Source organism: Dipodomys merriami, unplaced genomic scaffold (genome assembly GCF_024711535.1).
Source record: "Dipodomys merriami isolate MVZ:Mamm:240054 unplaced genomic scaffold, mDipMer1.0.p SCAF_1160, whole genome shotgun sequence".
NCBI lineage: Eukaryota > Metazoa > Chordata > Mammalia > Rodentia > Heteromyidae > Dipodomys > Dipodomys merriami.
Genome location: NW_027202450.1, coordinates 70,351 through 87,130, shown reverse-complemented (window position 1 = coordinate 87,130; position 16,780 = coordinate 70,351). Strand labels below are relative to the sequence as shown.

Sequence of the window (16,780 nt, the reverse complement as noted above, 5' to 3'; positions counted from 1 at the left end):
GATAACTTAGAGATAGTGGTTTCAGATAAGCAGGTATTTAAGTGTTCAAACCACTCTCCAAAAATGATGTCGATTACCTTTGTATAGTAATCAGAGTGAGTTTCTAGTATCACCCAGGTAGAATCCATTTTTAAAGACTTCTGTTGGAAGTGGCACTGTGGCTCAAATGGTAGAGTGCTTGCCTTGAGCTGAAGAGCTCAGGGACACTCAGGTCCAGAGTGCAAGTTCAATGACTGACAAAAAAAGACTTTCATATATAATAACATATTTATTTCAAAACTTAGACTTGTATTAATACCACTCACCAGGAACATTGTTATAAACACCTCAATCTAAGTGTTGATTTGGATTTATTTTCTGATGCTGGTACTGGGCTTTATAAGCATGTTTGCTGAGCTTTTTCTGTTGAGGCTGATGCTGTAAAAATTGAGCCATACTTCTACTTCCCAACCTTTTAATGCTTTATATTATTGTTTGCTATTTTCATTTCTCACTCAAGTCAGTTTTTAGAAGTACTGCTATTGACAGTACTATGTAGTTGAGTTCACTTTTCCCCTTAAAGACTTTGTATCATGGCCACCAATTAATTGCTAATAATTACTACTCATTCATGCCATTCAGCATTCTTTCACATCTAGTCCTTGTTGCTTTTTACCAACCATATCATCCTCTACATTACTTGAAAATGGTTGTCTGAACAACTTTCCATGTTTGCTGTGAACGATTCTTTATGGTACCATAAATAAATACTACTATCTTTTTCTTCTTTTTTTTAATGCTAGTACTGGGGCTGAACTCAAGGCCTAGGTACTATCCCTTAGCAGCCATGTTTTCCCCCAAAGCTGGCCCTCTACCTACCATTTGAGTTACAGCTCCACTTCTGGGTTTTGGTGGTTGATTGGAAATAAAGAGTTTCATGGACTTGCTCAGGCTGGCTTTAAGCTCCAATCTTCAGATCTCAGCCTCCTAAGTAGCTAGGATTACCGTGAAGATCCATTTGTGTCTGGCTATAGTCTTTCCTCTTTCCTGTTGTCTTTAGCATTCTCATGACATTTAAGAGGGCAGTAATATGAAGTTAATTGAGTTCTTTTTTTCCTAATAGTTCACTGAGGGTTGATGATATTTTTCCTAGTCCTTTTATATACTGCATATGTGCCCAGAGTCTAAAAAGACAAATAGTTCAAATTGTTTATTGAGATAGATTTAGTGCATAATTTTTAGTCTGTTAAGGTTTTGGATATCTATAACAGAGAACCAGAAATCAGATGTTTTAACAACAAAAAAAATTACCGTCTCTGTCCAGAGACTACAAGTTCAAGGTCAAGAGGTCACCAAGTAAGGCTGGTTGCTTCTGAGGACTTGGAAGACAGTGGCTTTAGAGTATTCCTTGCTTTTATAAAGCTTTTTTGGTCTGTTGCAGGATAATTTCCATCAACGCATTTTTTTACCTTCATCTAGCTGCCTAAATTTTCTCTATTAATACTACCTTAAATATTTTATTGTAAAATTCTCCTTTGATATCTCAGCTTGAAGACTTTACTCCTCAACAGAGTCTATTTTTGGATGAGGTGAGCCCAATTCACAATGATGTTGTTGATGCAATAATATAGATCAATGGCTATTGAAGAATTTAGTTTGCAGGTTATTTCCTATGTTGCTATTTTTTCTCTTCCTGAAGTGCTCCTATGACCCTATAACATGCCTATAAAATGTCTTACTTTCCTATTTTTCCATACCCCTCTTTTAGCATAGACTTAAGAAACACTTGACACCAAGTTTCAATCTTGTTTTACAAAGAGCTTGAGTGATTTGAGTCAAGAGGATCTAACAAACTACTGAAACATTTCCAAGTTTCATACTGTGTATTTGTTTATGTTCCAGTTAGCCTGGTTCATGGCTCTGAATGATTATCTAATCACATTGCTACACAATATTGCAAAGTAGACAACTGCATAAGTTTTCCTTGATCGGTCATCATGGAAAATAGAATCTTGATTCGATGTGGTTCCAGATGGTGGTTTGCTTACAATAGTTCAGATTTAATCATGGTCATTATAAAGGAAATGCAAATAAATTATACAACCTTTGTGAGAATTTTTATGTTATGTGCAACTACAGGCTTTCATTAAAGGCATTGTAGAGACAAAAGTAGATTTTCTTTAGGATTTAAAAAAATATTTCTGTTATCTTCACCGTATGAATAATTTAATTTTTAAAACCAGTACCTCATAGTTTTGATTGTTATTTACTTGCTGTTCATTGCTTTGAGCATGTCAAGATGCAATATTTTTTTCAGTGTTCTTAAACCTGCTCTCCAGAAACATGACAAGTGGGTTAAGATTATTACTAGCATTGTCAATTTTTTCTGAGAAAATATTTTTAGTATATATTAGTATAAAATCTCTGTAGTTTAAAAATTATTTATATAAATTCAGTATGCAACATTTTATGCTAGCTGTCCAGAATCCTGCTCTGTATGACTTACAGAACATTTATTTTTACCACTGAAGTCATAAAAGTTGTTTTCCATATCCTCTGTCAAACTTAACTACAGGCAAAAAGCAGTAAGAAATTACCTGTCAAGGGTATAAAGTTAACCCCCCAAAATCAATGGCTTTTCTGTATGCCAACAAAAAGTATGCCAAAGAAAAGTGTGGCTGAATTTAGGAAAGTAACTCCATTTGTAATAGCCCCACAAAAAATAAAATACCTAGGAATTAACTAAACCAAAGAAGTGAAGGACCTCTATGATGAAAACTTTAAAATCTTGAAAAAGGAAATCAAAACAGAACTTAGAAAATGGGAAAAACTCCCATGCTCCTGGATTGGAAAGATTAACATCGTGAAAATGGCAATACTTCCCAAGGCTATCTACAAATTCAATGCGATACCTATCAAAATTCCAACCTCATTCTTCAAGGAAATAGAAGAGGCAATCCAAAAATTCATATGGAACAATAAGAGACCCCGAATAGCAAAAATGCTCCTCAACGGAAAGAACACTGCTGGAAGAATATCAATACCAAATTTCAAACTCTACTATAAAGCCATAGTAATCAAAACAGCTTGGTATTGGCATAAGAACAGACCTCAGGACCAATGGAATAGAATTGAAAACCCAGAAATGAACCTACAGACCTATAGCCATCTAATCTTCGATAAGGAAGCTAAAACAATAGAATGGAAGAAAGACAGCCTCTTCAGTAAATGGTGCTGGCAAAATTAGCTAACAACTTGTAGAAAACTAAAGCTAGATCCTTATATATTACCTTGCACCAGAATCAACTACAAATGGATCAAAGACCTCGAAGGCAAAGCAGACACTCTGAAAACATTACAGGATGGAATAGGAGAAACCCTAGGTCTCCTTGGCTCAGGCCGAAATTTTCTGAATAGAGACTCTGAAACACAACAAATCAAAGAAAGGTTGGACAAATGGGATTGCATAAAGTTGCAGAGCTTCTGCAAGGCAAAGGACATAGCTAGCAAGATCAATAGAAAGCCCACCGATTGGGCGAAGATCTTTAATAGCCATACAACAGACAAGGGTCTCATATCTAGAATATACCTGGAACTCAAAAAATTAAATCCCCCAACAACAAATCTTCAAAGAAACAACTGCCCAATAAATAAGTGGACTAAAGACTTACAGAGAAACTTCTCTGAAGAAGAAAGAAGGATGGCCAATAGACACATGAAGAAATGCTCAACCTCCCTAGCCATAACAGAAATGCAAATCAAAACAACATTGAGATACCACCTCTCCCCAGTTAGAATGGCTAAAATCAAGAACTCTAATAACAACAGATGCTGGAGGGGATGAGGACAGAATGGAACCTTATTGCATTGTTGGTGGGAGTGTAAACTTGTTCAACCAGTTTGGAAAGCAGTATGGAGGTTCCTCAAAAGACTCCACATAGAGCTCCCCTATGACCCAGCAATCCCACTTTTGGGCATTTACCCAAATGTTTACAAACAAGACCACACTAAAGCTACCAGCGCGACTATGTTTATTGCAGAATCATTTACTATAGCTAAGATATGGAACCAACCCAAATGCCCCTCAGTAGATGAATGGATCAAGAAAATGTTGTGTATATATATATACACAATGGAATTCTATGCCTCCATCAGAAAGAATGGCATTGCCCCATTTGTTAGGGAATGGAAAGGCTTGGAAAAAATTATATTAAGTGAAATAAACCAGGCCCAAAGAAACATAGGTCCCATGGTTTCCCTTATTTGCAATATCTAGTATATGTCTGAGTCAAGCAGAAAAGGTCAGATAAGGTGATGTTAGGGAAATGAACCCTAAGATATGTATTCAATTTTTTTTCTTTCATGCAATTGTTTCTAACACATTTATAAGATGATTTCTTTGTTGCTTTGTATGTCCCTCCCCCACAGTATAACCCCTGCTTTCACTGTATTTGATGTTGGTATAATTTGTAGAGGTGAAGGGGAAAAACAAATCATTTAACTAGGGATACAGGTGGAACCATTGCAACAATGAGATATACAAGTAGTTGTGTCCAAAACGAACTTGACAACTTTGGTGCCGGGGGGGGGGGGTGGGAGGGAGGATGAGCAGGGATGGAGGATGAGAAGGGATGGGAAGGGGAAACAAAGGCTACAATGCTTGATAAGAAATGTACTCATTATCTTGCCCATGTAATTGTAACCACTCTGTACAATATTTTCATAATAAAAAAAAAAACCTGTGAGATATCTTGCCAGTGCTAGGTCATGCCTGCAATCCTAGCTACTCAAGAGACTGAGATTTGAGGATAGCAATTGAAAGAATGTCCAGACATGAAAGTCCATTAGATACTTATCTCCAATAAACCACCAAAAAACTACAAGTGGCACTGTGGCTCAAGTGGTAGTGTGCTAACCCATAGCTGAAGAACTGAGGGACAGCGCCCAGGTCCAGAGTTCAAGCTCCATGACCTATATATATATATATATATATATATATATATATATATATATATATATATATATATATATATATATATATATATACATACATACATATATATATGTATGTATGTATGTATACATATATACATATATTTATATGTATGAATAAATGACCTCTCAAGTAGAATAAACTTCAGGTCCATAAAATCGGAGTCTGCTTCTGAGATACTTATATTTCATATATGGTTTTTATTAGAACAGTTATATTAAAATTTGACACAACTGTACTAAAGATATAAAAGCAAATTACTTTTTTTCTGACCTGTGAGGGACAAATAAAGATTGAAAAAAAAACATGAAAAAAAAGTTACAAAGAAGCACAGGAAACCATACAAACTAGGAACAGAAATGAGAATGACAGATCTGGATAAAACTATCATTTAATCCTGGGTGTCTGGTCTCTTCTCATTTAGAAGCTGAGTTGAGTCATTACAAAGTCTCCAATCTCAGGGTAGGTTGTAATTAGATATAGACCATGTTAAGTGAAAAGGGCAGTGTTTTCACTTCTGCCCAAGGATAGGCTCCACTGAGAGATGTCCCCACCGTGGCCATCCTAGAATGCCTAGTCTCCAAGTAGGACAAGGGCCATTGGCCAATGTCCTCGTGGTCCTCACATGGTTGCCATGGTAGCAGTAGAAGCATCTGTGGATGGGCCCAGAATTCCTTGACAATGATCCTCCTGGCCCAAGTGCATAACTGCCGGTGGGTTTGCCCTGGGCTCTGATTGGCCCATTTTCTCACTGATGTCAATGGCCTGACTTCTGATTGGTCCAGTTCCTCCTGATGTCACAGGCCATTGTGAGGTATGCCCAGCAGGATACATAAGAGGCAATTGCCCTCCAACTCTGTCAGTTACAGCACTGGGAGCTTTTCCTTGGTGACCCGCTGGACTAAGTCAGAGCTACTTGGTTGCTTTCTTTGGGTATGGGGGTTGTGTTTGTCTTGTTTGGGTTTGGGGATTTCATTTACTAGTCTGGGGGTTGTATTTACTTGTTAGTTTACCTTTTCGTAAGATTTATTAGTTGGCAACTTCATTGAGATCATCTTAGGTAATAGTTAAGCTTGATCACTTGTCATCTCAGCTGAAAGATGGTAATGTACAACAAAGTCTCCTTTAGCTCTTCCCCCAAGAAGGAGTTGATCACTGTACAACTTGACAGAGATCATCGACTATGGCTGCTATGGCTATGTCAATCTGGCCCATCACCGCCTCACAGACACCACAGTGGTGGTCAAAGTTCTCTGAAAGAAAGAGCTGGAAAGCCATGAGATAGAAAATGAGGTGGCCTTTGTGAAAACTGTACGTCACCCACACATCATCTGATTATTCCAGGTGATGGAGAATGAAGACTGTGTGTACCTTGTCACTGAGCTGGCCACTCGGGGTCATCTCTTGAGGTGGATCAAAAAATCCTCCTCCAGCTACCTTTTAGAGTTTGAAGCCAGGAGGCTATTCAAACAGATCACGAGTGCTGTTGACTACCTTCATGAGAATGGAATTGCACACCTAGACCTGAAGGCCAACAACATCCTATTGGATGCCAATCTCAATGTCAAGGTCAGTGAATTTGGGCTGAGTGACAGGGTGACCTACACAAATGTTCCTACACAAAATGTTCGATGGGTACCAGGTGGACATTTGGGACTTAGGCGTGCTATTGTATGTGATGACAATGAGAAAGTTCCCATTTGAGGGGAGTAATATGGCTGACATAGGGTTACAAGTCCTAGAGGCCAGTACACTGTTCCCCTTCACCTATCTGCAAAGAGACAAGATCTCCTTTCTAAACTGCTGACTGTGGACTTCAATCTGAGGCCTGCTATTGAGGAGATAATGGAACACCCATGGCTGGCTCTAGGTGTGGGATTTGGCCTGCTTCCTGATGAGCCACTGCCTGGCAAGCTGGATCGCATTGTCAGAGTCATGTGTGACATGGGGTACAATGTAGCTGGCATTGAAAAGGCAATCCAGGACAGAGAATTCAATGAAGCCATGGGCACCTACCTGCTCATCCAAGAAAACTTAAAAGAGAATGCCAGAATTGTGGAATCAAAACTGATGCTTTTGGATAGTCCATCTGGCACAACTCCTGAGGACAATCCCACCACAACTCTCCCTCCACAAAGGAGAGCCAGCTTTTTTGCAGGACATAACGCCTTCAGCTTGTCCTCAGAATTTCAGTTACACAATGATGATGATCAGTTACCTCTCAATAAAACCCGAAGTGCCAGTCTGCTTGTCTTTCCTCTCTACTCCCTGCAGAGCTACAGTTCCAGCTTAATGTTGGGCCAGGATTCTTTTAGCTGCTTGACAGAATGGAGCATTCACACTCAGTGGAAAATGCCCTTCCCTCTGGGCAGCCTTAGGGGGAGGCCACAGCCCCCAGGTGGAATATTAGACAGGGCTGGAGGAGGGTGGCTAACAGGATAGTCACCATATTTCGCAGAATCTGCTGCTGTGTGAAGGCCCCAAAGTAATGTCCACAGATTGAAAGTAAAGCTGTCCCAGAGAAAGTGGTGCAGAACTCTGAAACAGCACAATTGAAAACCACCAAACTCAGACTTTCAGGGTGACTCTAACTGGGTTGTGGAAAATCTGAGAGGTGTGGATTTGAAGAGCTGCAGGAGGAGAAGGAGTCATGCAGAAAGTTCACACTGCAGAAGTCTCTGGCCAGCATGGCCAGGTTGTGTGACAAGTGCTAGGGGATTCTCCAGCTGGGATTCCTTCCCAAGAAAGGACACTGCACTGGCTTTCCAATGCTAAAAGATAAGCTGAAAGGTGATCTCAAGCTGCCTGTACTTTCTGAGCTGGCTAATTCCACATCGATCCCTTACTTGAGTATTGTCACTTCATTGAACAACCTTTCACATTTGTCCCTTGAACACTAAAGATGCTTTTGTCCCAAATGCTGCAGCAGGTCATCATCTCACCTTTTATGTATGTTGCTTGTCTGCCTATTTACTTTCTAGTTCATTTATTTAGGTTTAAAGTGAGACCCTTGATGCTATAGGAGCCCATGGATCTGAGGGGCAAGAGGCATCCTGGACTCTGCTTCTCTTTCAGCAGTCTTCAGGTGAAAGGGTACAACTCCTGAGCACACTAGGTACACTGGCTGGGTTGGAACATAAGAGCAAATCTTCACTGGGAATGGAGAGGGACCTGTCTCCATTCACCCCATACACTGTCAGTGGTTTCTGCCCCAACTTTCCTCCTATTCAATGCAGTTTTCTGTGGGTGTGATTTCTATCTAAACCTCATCATTATCCCAACATAATACCATCATCCAAGAATCCCTTATTTCAGACTTGTTTATTTGCTCACAGTCAAAGAGACCCTATTACCTAGACAGGTTGTTTGATTTGCAACTTCTCCCCCTCCCCAGGAGCCCCCATTTTCTTTAAGGGGAACCAGAATGTTGGGTTAGCTGTGTTTCAAATAAGAGAACAGTCTGAACAACCAGAGTTCCTGTTAGACTGGCAAAATATATGAAGTAGAATGATACCCCTTCCTTCAAGGTAGAGGTGAAGAAACCTGTGAAGGAGCAGGATTCCTGAGAAAGTATGGAGATACAGTGGTGCCTGTGGATGGATGCCTGGGTGGGCTTTGCTAGTGGGTGGACCTTGGCTGGGCTGACTGTTTCTGAGCATGAGCAGAAACTCGGTAAGATTGGATGTGGCCCTCGACCACTGCGTTATATGTGTTGGCTCAGCTACCGGGGGGGGGGGGGTTTAACAAGGGAGTGATGGGGAGCAGTTGGGCACACGTGGCCTTTGCTATTTGTGCTCTGAGTCAATAGGCTGAACCTGCAGAGCACACATGACATTTGTGGAAGGAAGTGAGCTGGAGCTCCTGGTAAATCAGATTCAGCTCAGGGCCATTTGGGAAGCAAATCTCCCCTCAAAGAATGAGATGGGATTCTGGTGGGCCAAAAGGAGGGGCCAAAGGACAGCCCAAGGAGGGCCAAAAGAGGGTAAAGGATGGGCACCTTATTGAAAGACAGGACTGACACTGATGCTGTATTACAACTCAGAGGAGGATGGCCAGGAAAGGAACTGAGGAATCCTGAACTCCACATGGACCAGTGTTTAGTGAAGAGGGTGGGTGGGGAGGGAAGTACTGTGAATTTCCTTGATTTCTCAATGCTTTTTCTTTTCTCTCCATGTTTGTTTGTTGTGTGTTTGTGTCTGTGCACCTGTACTGGCTCTGGGACTTGAACTCAGTGCTTTTCTCTCTGTCTCCTTTACTCTCTCTCCTTATCTTCCCCTTCTCAGCTCTCCACCCCATTCCATCTACCTTCCCTACTTTTCTTTCTCCCTCTTACATTCCTCGTATTCTTCCCCTTTCATTCTTCTCTCTCCTCTTCTCTTCCTATTTCCTCCTCCTGAAATCTTCCTGTTCCATTCGGTCTCCCTCTCTTCCTGCTCTTGAATCAGTCTCTGACAATGTTTGTTTCTCTGTCTCTCCTCTCTCTGTCTCTCTCTTTCTCTCTTTCAGTTTGTATGGTCATAGCTGGTTCTCTACCACTTGAGTCATACCTCCCGGCTTTCATTTCTCTAGTTAATTGAAGATGGAATTTCCTAGAATTGCTGTATCTGTAATCTTACAGGTGAACTTGTGGGATAGCTAGGATTACAGGCAAAAGCCTCCAGCATCAGGCAAACACATTAGACTTTGTTAGTTTGGTGTAGCAGAGGTTGTTTTCTCAGTTATTATGAAAGGGATTTGTGTACTTATGTAAGGGACAGCTGTGTGAGGGACACCTTACAAATGGTTGTGGAAGGAAGGGGGTGGTGGCATAGTGTGCAAATGGACAGGGAGGAAGGGACATGTGCACTGCACAAAGGGTCAGCGCTGAATGTTCTATTTTGGTAGAGATTCTGGGAGTCTCCTGAGAGGCCCCCAGCTGACACCCGCTTCCCCAGAGCACAAGGTTGTGGGCATGATGCTTCCTTTCCCCTGGCAGTTCCAAGGGGAAGTGTCTAGGCCTCATGGAAGAGTAGACCCTAATTTTTCTGCTGAGGAAACTGGCATGCTGGGGGAGCTGATGTTCAAATATTCAACTATTCTTTTTTTGTGGGGGGGGTCCGGTCGTGGGGCCTGAACTCAGGCCTAGGCACTTTCTCTCAGCTCTTCAGCTCAAGGCTAGTGCTCCACCACTTGAGCCACAGCACCACTTCCGGCTTTTTTCTTTTTGCTGAGGAATCGAACCCAGGGCCTCATGCATGCAAGGCAAGCGTTCTACCACTGAGCCACCTTCCCAGCACAAATATTCAACTATTCTAAATGTCACATCTCCATTTTAGGAATCACAAAGTGAATGAATTAAAATAAATTCCCTTCCTTTCACCTAGAGGTGGTGAAGGAACAGGAGACCTGAGAAAGCATGCCTATATAATGGTGCCTGTTGATGGACCCTGTCTGAGCTGACTGCCTTCCCACATGAACAGAAATCCGGTGAGAGTGGATGTGAGCCTTCATCACTGTGATGTTTGTTTTGGTTCAGCCAGGGCACTATATTTGCACAGAGAGTCAGTGCTGAGGGCCCATGCTGCCCTTGGGTGACAATGTGGGATGGGGAGGACTTGGGCACAGCAGGCCTTTGCTATGAGGGGACTGGACTCAGAGGGCTGAGCCTGCACTGCATAATGATGAGATTTGCAGAAGGAAGGCTGTGGCTCCTTGTAGACCAGTGGTGCCGCTCAGGGGTATTTAGGGAACAGAACTCTTCTCAAAGAATGAGATGGGTTTCTGGTGAGAGAAGCAGTGAGGCCAGAGTGGTCATATAGCAGGCATCTTGGTGATAGACAGTGTTGACATTGATGCTGAAGGAGAGCTGAGAGGAGGAAGCTAAGGACTCTTGTACTCTGGATGGAACCATCTTCAGTGAAGAGGAGGGTGGGCAGGGAAGTAATGTTGATTTCCATCTTGTCTCAGTCCTTTTGTTTTATTTACTTTCTTTTTGTTTGTTGTATGCATGTGTTTGTGAGTGTGTGCTGGTACTGGCACTTGAACTCAGTGATTTTCTCTTTCTCTGTCTCCTTTGCTGTCTCTTTTTTCTTTCCATTGCCTGTCTCTCTCCCCTTTTCCAGCTAACTTCCCTCCAGGTCATTCATCTTCTCCTCTTCTTCCCCTTTCCCTCTTCTCTTGTTCTGTTTCCTCTCTCTTCCTCTGCCTCAAATCTTTTTCTCTCCTACCCCTCTATATCTTTCTCTTTGAGTTTGCATGTTCATAGCTGGTGCTCTACCACTTGAGTCACTTGAGTCCAAGCCAACATTTTTCTTCTTAATTGAAAATGGAGTATGCCCAGGATGGCTTTAACTGTGATCTTCTGAGCATCAGCTTCTGGGAGAACTATGATTACAGGCATGATCCACCATCAGCAGCAATGCTTCTGACCTCGTTAACCTGGTGTTGCACAGGTTTGTTTCTCTGATTGAGAAAAGGGATTTAGGTACTTATCTGAGGGCTGTCCATCAAGGTGTAAGAGACAGCTTGAAAATGGTAGGGGAAGGAAAGGGTTGATGGATTTTGGGGCAGAATGGACAGGGAGAAAAAAACGTGCATGGTGCAAGTATGTCAGCACAGAGAGAAGTCAGAGGTTTTGTAGAGAACCTATGCATCCGCAGAGTCCTCCCACTGACACCCCCTTCTCCAGAACACCAGGCTTTGATCAGTTCTTATTTGAGGTCTTTAGGCCTCATGGAAGAATACCAGAGCCCAATTTTTTTCCTTAGCGAATCATCTTGCTAGGAGAACAGAGTTTCAAGTCTGAGAACATTCTGAACATCCAGAGCCCATTCTGAATGACAAAAATGTATGAATTAAATACTTTTCCTCCTTGTCAGCAAGAGGTGGAGAAACCTGTGAATGAGCAAGAGACCTAAGGAAGTATGAAGATATAGTGGTGCCTGTGGATGGACCCTGCCTGAGATGACTGCATCTGGACGTGAGGGAAAATTCGGTAAGATTGGATATGTCCTTCCAGCACTGGGTTATTTGTATTGGTTTAGCCAGGGCCATGAGATTTCCACAGAGAAGGTTTGGTGCAAGCTCCTGCTGTCTGCCCTTGGGTGACAAGTGTGTGATAGAGAGGATTTGGGCACACCTGGCTTTTGCTATGTGTGCACTGATGTGAGGAGGCTGAGCCTGTAGAGAAAACTGATGAGATTTTCAGCAGGAGGTGGACGGGAGCTCCTGTTGGATCAGTGGTCCAGCTCAGGGCTATTCGAGTGCATATCTCCCCTGAAATAGCAAAATGGGATTCTGGTGAGAGACCAAATAAGGGCTCCATGAGGGAAAAGATGCGTACAGGGTAAATGACTGGGTGGACACTAAATGTAAAGGAGAAGTGACAGGAGGCAGGTTAAGAAGGGAGCTGAGGAATCCTGAATTCCACATGGGCCGTTCTTCAGTGAAGAAGGTGGGTGGGAAGGAATTACTGTTGATTTGTAAGATGGCTTTAATTTTTTCCTTTTGTATGTTTGTTGTGTGTATGTGTTTGTGAGTGTGTGCTGCTACATCTCAGTGCTTTTATTCTTATGCTGTTTCCTTTCCCTTCTCTGTCCTCTCTCCACTTTTCTCACCTTCCCCCTGCCTTGCCCCGCCATCTCCCTTCCCTTGTTTTCATTCCTCCCATACCTACTCCTATTCTACTTCTCCTGTCCCTCTACTTGTTCTCCTACCCTCTACCATTTCCTCTCCCTCTCTTCCTGCTCTTAAATCTGTCTCACTCTCTTTCCCTCCCCCTCCCTCACTCCTTCTCTCTCTACACATCTCTCCCTCTTTCCCTTTCTCCTTCTCTGTCTTTCTCTTTCTTCTCTCAGTTTTCATGGATATGTCTGGTTCTCTTCTGTTTGAGTCACGCTTCCAGGCTTGCATTTCTCTAGTTACTTGAAGATGGTATCTTCCCAGCCTTGCTGTAAATGCAGTCTTCAAGTTGTCAACTTGGGAGATAGGTAGGATTACAGACAAGAGCCTACAGCATCAGGGAATGCAATTGACTTTGTTAATCTGGTGTGGCAAAGGTTGGTTTCTCTATTTTGAAAGGGTATTTGTGTATTTATGTGAGGGACAACTGTGTATGGTTCACCTTACAAATGGTTGTGGAAGGAAGGCAGTGATGGGTTGGTGTAAATGGACAGGGAAGGATGACTTTTTTGGAATCACAAAGTGATTAAAACATACTCCCCTCTTTTCAGCTAGAGGTGATCAAGGAACAGGAGACCTGAGGAATTATAGAGATAAACTGGGGCCTATGGAAGGACATAGCCTGGATGGACTTTGGTTGTGGATGGACCACACCCATGGATGGACCCTGCATGGGATGACTGCCTTCCCACAAGAAAAAAAATTGTTAAGATTGAATATGAGCCTTCACACTACAATATTTGTATTGGTTCACCTAGGGCATTTAGAATTGCACACAGAGGCAGTGCTGAGGACTGATGTTGCCTTTGGGTAACAAGTGTTTGATGGGGAGGAGTTGGGAAAATCTGGCCTTTTCTATGTGTACAATAGGTCAGGAGGCTGAACCTGCAGAGGAGACTAATGAGTTTAGCAGCAAGAGGAGGGCTGGGGCTCCTGGTGGATCAGTGGTACTGCTCAGGGCTCTTTGGGGAGAGCAGATCTCCCATGAAAGAACAAAATGGGATTCTGGTGAAAAATTCAATGAGTGCCACAAGAGGGAAAAGATGGGTACATGAGAAATGACAGGGTGGACACTAAATGTAAAGGAGAAATGACAGGAGCTGAGGAATCCTGAATTCCACATGGACCATTCTTCAGTGAAGAAGTGGGGTGGGAGAGAATTACCATTGATTTCCATGATTTCTCAATCCATTTTCTTTTATTTTTTCAGTTTTGTTTGTTGTGTATATGTGTTTGTGAGTGTGTGCTGGTACATCCATGCTTTTTTCTTATGCTCTGTTTCCTTTCCTTCTCTGTACTCTCTCCACTTTTCTCACCTTCCCCCTTCTGCCCTCTCTCTTAACCTTGTTTTTATGCCCCCCATAACTACTCCTACTCTATTTCCCCTGTCCCTCTTCTTATTCTTCTCATGCCCTCATTCTCATTCCCTCTTCTCATGCCCTCTTCTCATTCCCTCACCTTCTCTTCCTGCTCTCTGGTGTTCCTTATCTCTCCCCTTCTCCCTCTCTGTCTTTCTCCCTTTTTTTCTTTCTCTTTCAGTTTTCATGGTCATGTCTGATTCACTGCTTGAGTCACACTTCCAGGTTTGCATTTCTCTACTTAATTTTCCCAGACTTGCTGTAAATGCAGTCTTCTAGGTGGCAATTTGTGGGATAGGTAAGATCACAGGCAAGAGCCTACAGCATCAGAGAATGCATTGGGCTTTGTTAGTCTGGTACGGCAAAGGTTTCGTTCTCTCATATGAAAGGGATTTGTGTACTTTTCTGAGGAACCACTGTGTGAGGGTTACCTTACAAATCGTTTTGGGAGGAAGAGGATGGTGGGTTGGTGTAAATGGACAAGGAAGGTTAACTTGTGCACTGTACAAGTGCATTGAAAGGTGTTAGAGTCTTAGTAGAGATTCTATGAGTCCCCAGAGAGGCCCACAGATGACTCCCCATTTCCCAAAACAGCAGGCTTTGGGCATGGTTCTTCCTTTCCCCTGGCAGTTCCCAGTTAAAGACTAAGCCACATAGAGGAATTCAGAGCCCAGTTCTTCCCCTTACAGAACCAAAGATCTAACTTAGCCAAGTTTTAATATTTGAACATTCTGAAATCAAGAGTTCAATTTTGGAATGACCGAGTGTTTGAATTAAAATACATTCCCTTCCTTTCAGGTAGAGGTGGTCAAGGAACAGTTCAACTGAGGAAGCATGGTGATCTACTGTGCATGTGGATGGATGGGGCTGGATGGACTGGGGTTGTGGATAGATCACACCTGTGGATGGACCCTGCGTAGGATGGCTGGCTTCCCACAAGAACAGAAATTCAGTAAGATTGAATATGAGCCTTCACTACTAGGATATTTGTATTAGGTCAGCCAGGGCATTAGATTTGCACACAGAGGCAGTGCTGAGGAGTGATGCTGCCTTTGGGTGACAAGTGTGTGATGGGGAGGGGTTGGACACACTTGGTGTTTTATATGTGTACACTGGGTCAGGAGGCTGAGACTGCAGAGCAGACTGATGAGATTAACATCAAGAAGGAGGGTTGGGGTTCCTGGTGGATCAGTGGAAATGCTCAGGGGTATTTGTGGAACAGAACTCTTCGAAAAGAATGAGATGGGTTTCTGGTGAGAGAAAAAATAAGGGCCAAAATAGGCCAAATAATGGGTACCTGGTGCAAGACAGGGTTGATACTGATGCTGCAGGAGAGCTGAGAGCAGGAATGTAAGGAATCCAGAACTCCTCACCAATCAGTTTTCAGTGAAGGGTGGGTGGGGAGGGAAGTACTGTTATGTCCATTATTTTTCCATACTTTTTATTGTCTTTCTTTTAGTTTATCATGTGTATGCATTTGGGAGTGTGCTGGAAGTAAGGCTTGAAGTTTGTTCTTTTCTCTTTCTGTCTCCTTTCCCTCTGTGTCCTTTCCTTGCAGCCTCCTTCTACTGTCTGTCATCTCTCTTATGCCCACATTCCTTGACTTCCCCTACTCTCCTCCTTCTAATCATTTTTTCTCCATTTTCCATTCCTTCTAACGAGCTCCTTTCTCCTGAATCTGTTTCTCTGTCTTTATGTATGTGTGTATGTATGTATTTTTCTCTGTTATTCTCTCTGTTCATTTGAGTTCTCTTTCTCCATCCCTCTCTCTCCCTCCCTCAGTTTCTCTCTCTTGGCCATGGGCATGTTTCTCTCTAGTATTCTCCCAGTGGAGTCACACCTCTAGGTCTGATATTTCTACTGCGTTGGACATGGAGTCTGCCCAAGCTGGCTTTATCTGAAATCTTCTCAGTGTCAGCATGTGAAATAATTAGGGTTACACACATGAGCCTTCAGCCTTCAGTTGGTTTCTTTGTTTTTACAAAGGAATTTGTGTACTTGTGTGAGGGACAACTTACAAATGTTTGGGGAAGGAAAGGGTGTTGGTTTGGGCTGCAAGTGGAGAATGGACAGGTAGAGAATTACATTTTCACAGTGCTAGGGGGTCAGCCCTGAGAGGTGTCTGATCTTAGTAGAGATCCTGTGAGTCCCCAGAGAGGCCCTCAGCTGACACCCCCTTCCCAGAGCACCAGGCTTTGGGCATGGTGCTTCCTTTCCCCTGGCAGTTCCCAGGGGAAGCCTATAGGTCTCATGGAAGACTAGTAGGGCATGATTTTTGTCCTCATGGAACCACAGTGGGGAGAAAACTGAGTTTCAAATATTAGAACACTCTAAACTTGCAAAGGTGATGTCTGACATTACAAAGTATACAAAATAAAACATTTTTTCTTCCATTCAACTAGAGGAGAGAAGCCTTGGAAGGAAGCAAGACACCTGAGAAACCATGGAGTTACAATGGTACCTGTGGATGGACCCTTCCTAGGACATAGAGAAATTTGGTAAGACTGAATATGACCCTTTGCCCCAGGATTATTTTGCTGATTCATCCACAGGCATCAGACTTTCCACACAGAGGTACTGCTGAGGGCTGATGCTACCCTTGGGAGACAAGGGTGTGATGGGGAGGAGTTGGGCACACCTGGTCTTTGCTATGTGTGCACTGGGGTCAGGAGGCTGAGCTAGCAAAGCCAGCTGAGGAGGAATTCACGAGGAGATGGGCTACAGCTCTCGTCAAATCAATGGCCCAGCTCAGGGGTATTTGAGGAGAAGAGCTCAGATCAAAGAATGAGAT

At 42.8% G+C, this 16,780-nt stretch overlaps 1 long non-coding RNA gene across 2 annotated transcripts; it reads left to right on the top strand.

The window, feature by feature from the left end:
* Positions 1-5,822: 5,822 nt before the first annotated feature.
* Positions 5,823-16,486, top strand: LOC138822890 (uncharacterized). 2 transcript variants are annotated; one of them, XR_011370648.1, is made up of 6 exons: positions 5,823-5,905; positions 6,317-6,541; positions 10,336-11,403; positions 11,830-11,945; positions 14,788-14,941; positions 16,392-16,486. It is a non-coding gene; the product is annotated as an uncharacterized lncRNA (long non-coding RNA). The 2 variants fall into 2 exon arrangements; XR_011370647.1 differs by lacking the exons at positions 5,823-5,905; positions 6,317-6,541 and having other exon boundaries at positions 10,056-11,403.
* Positions 16,487-16,780: the final 294 nt, after the last annotated feature.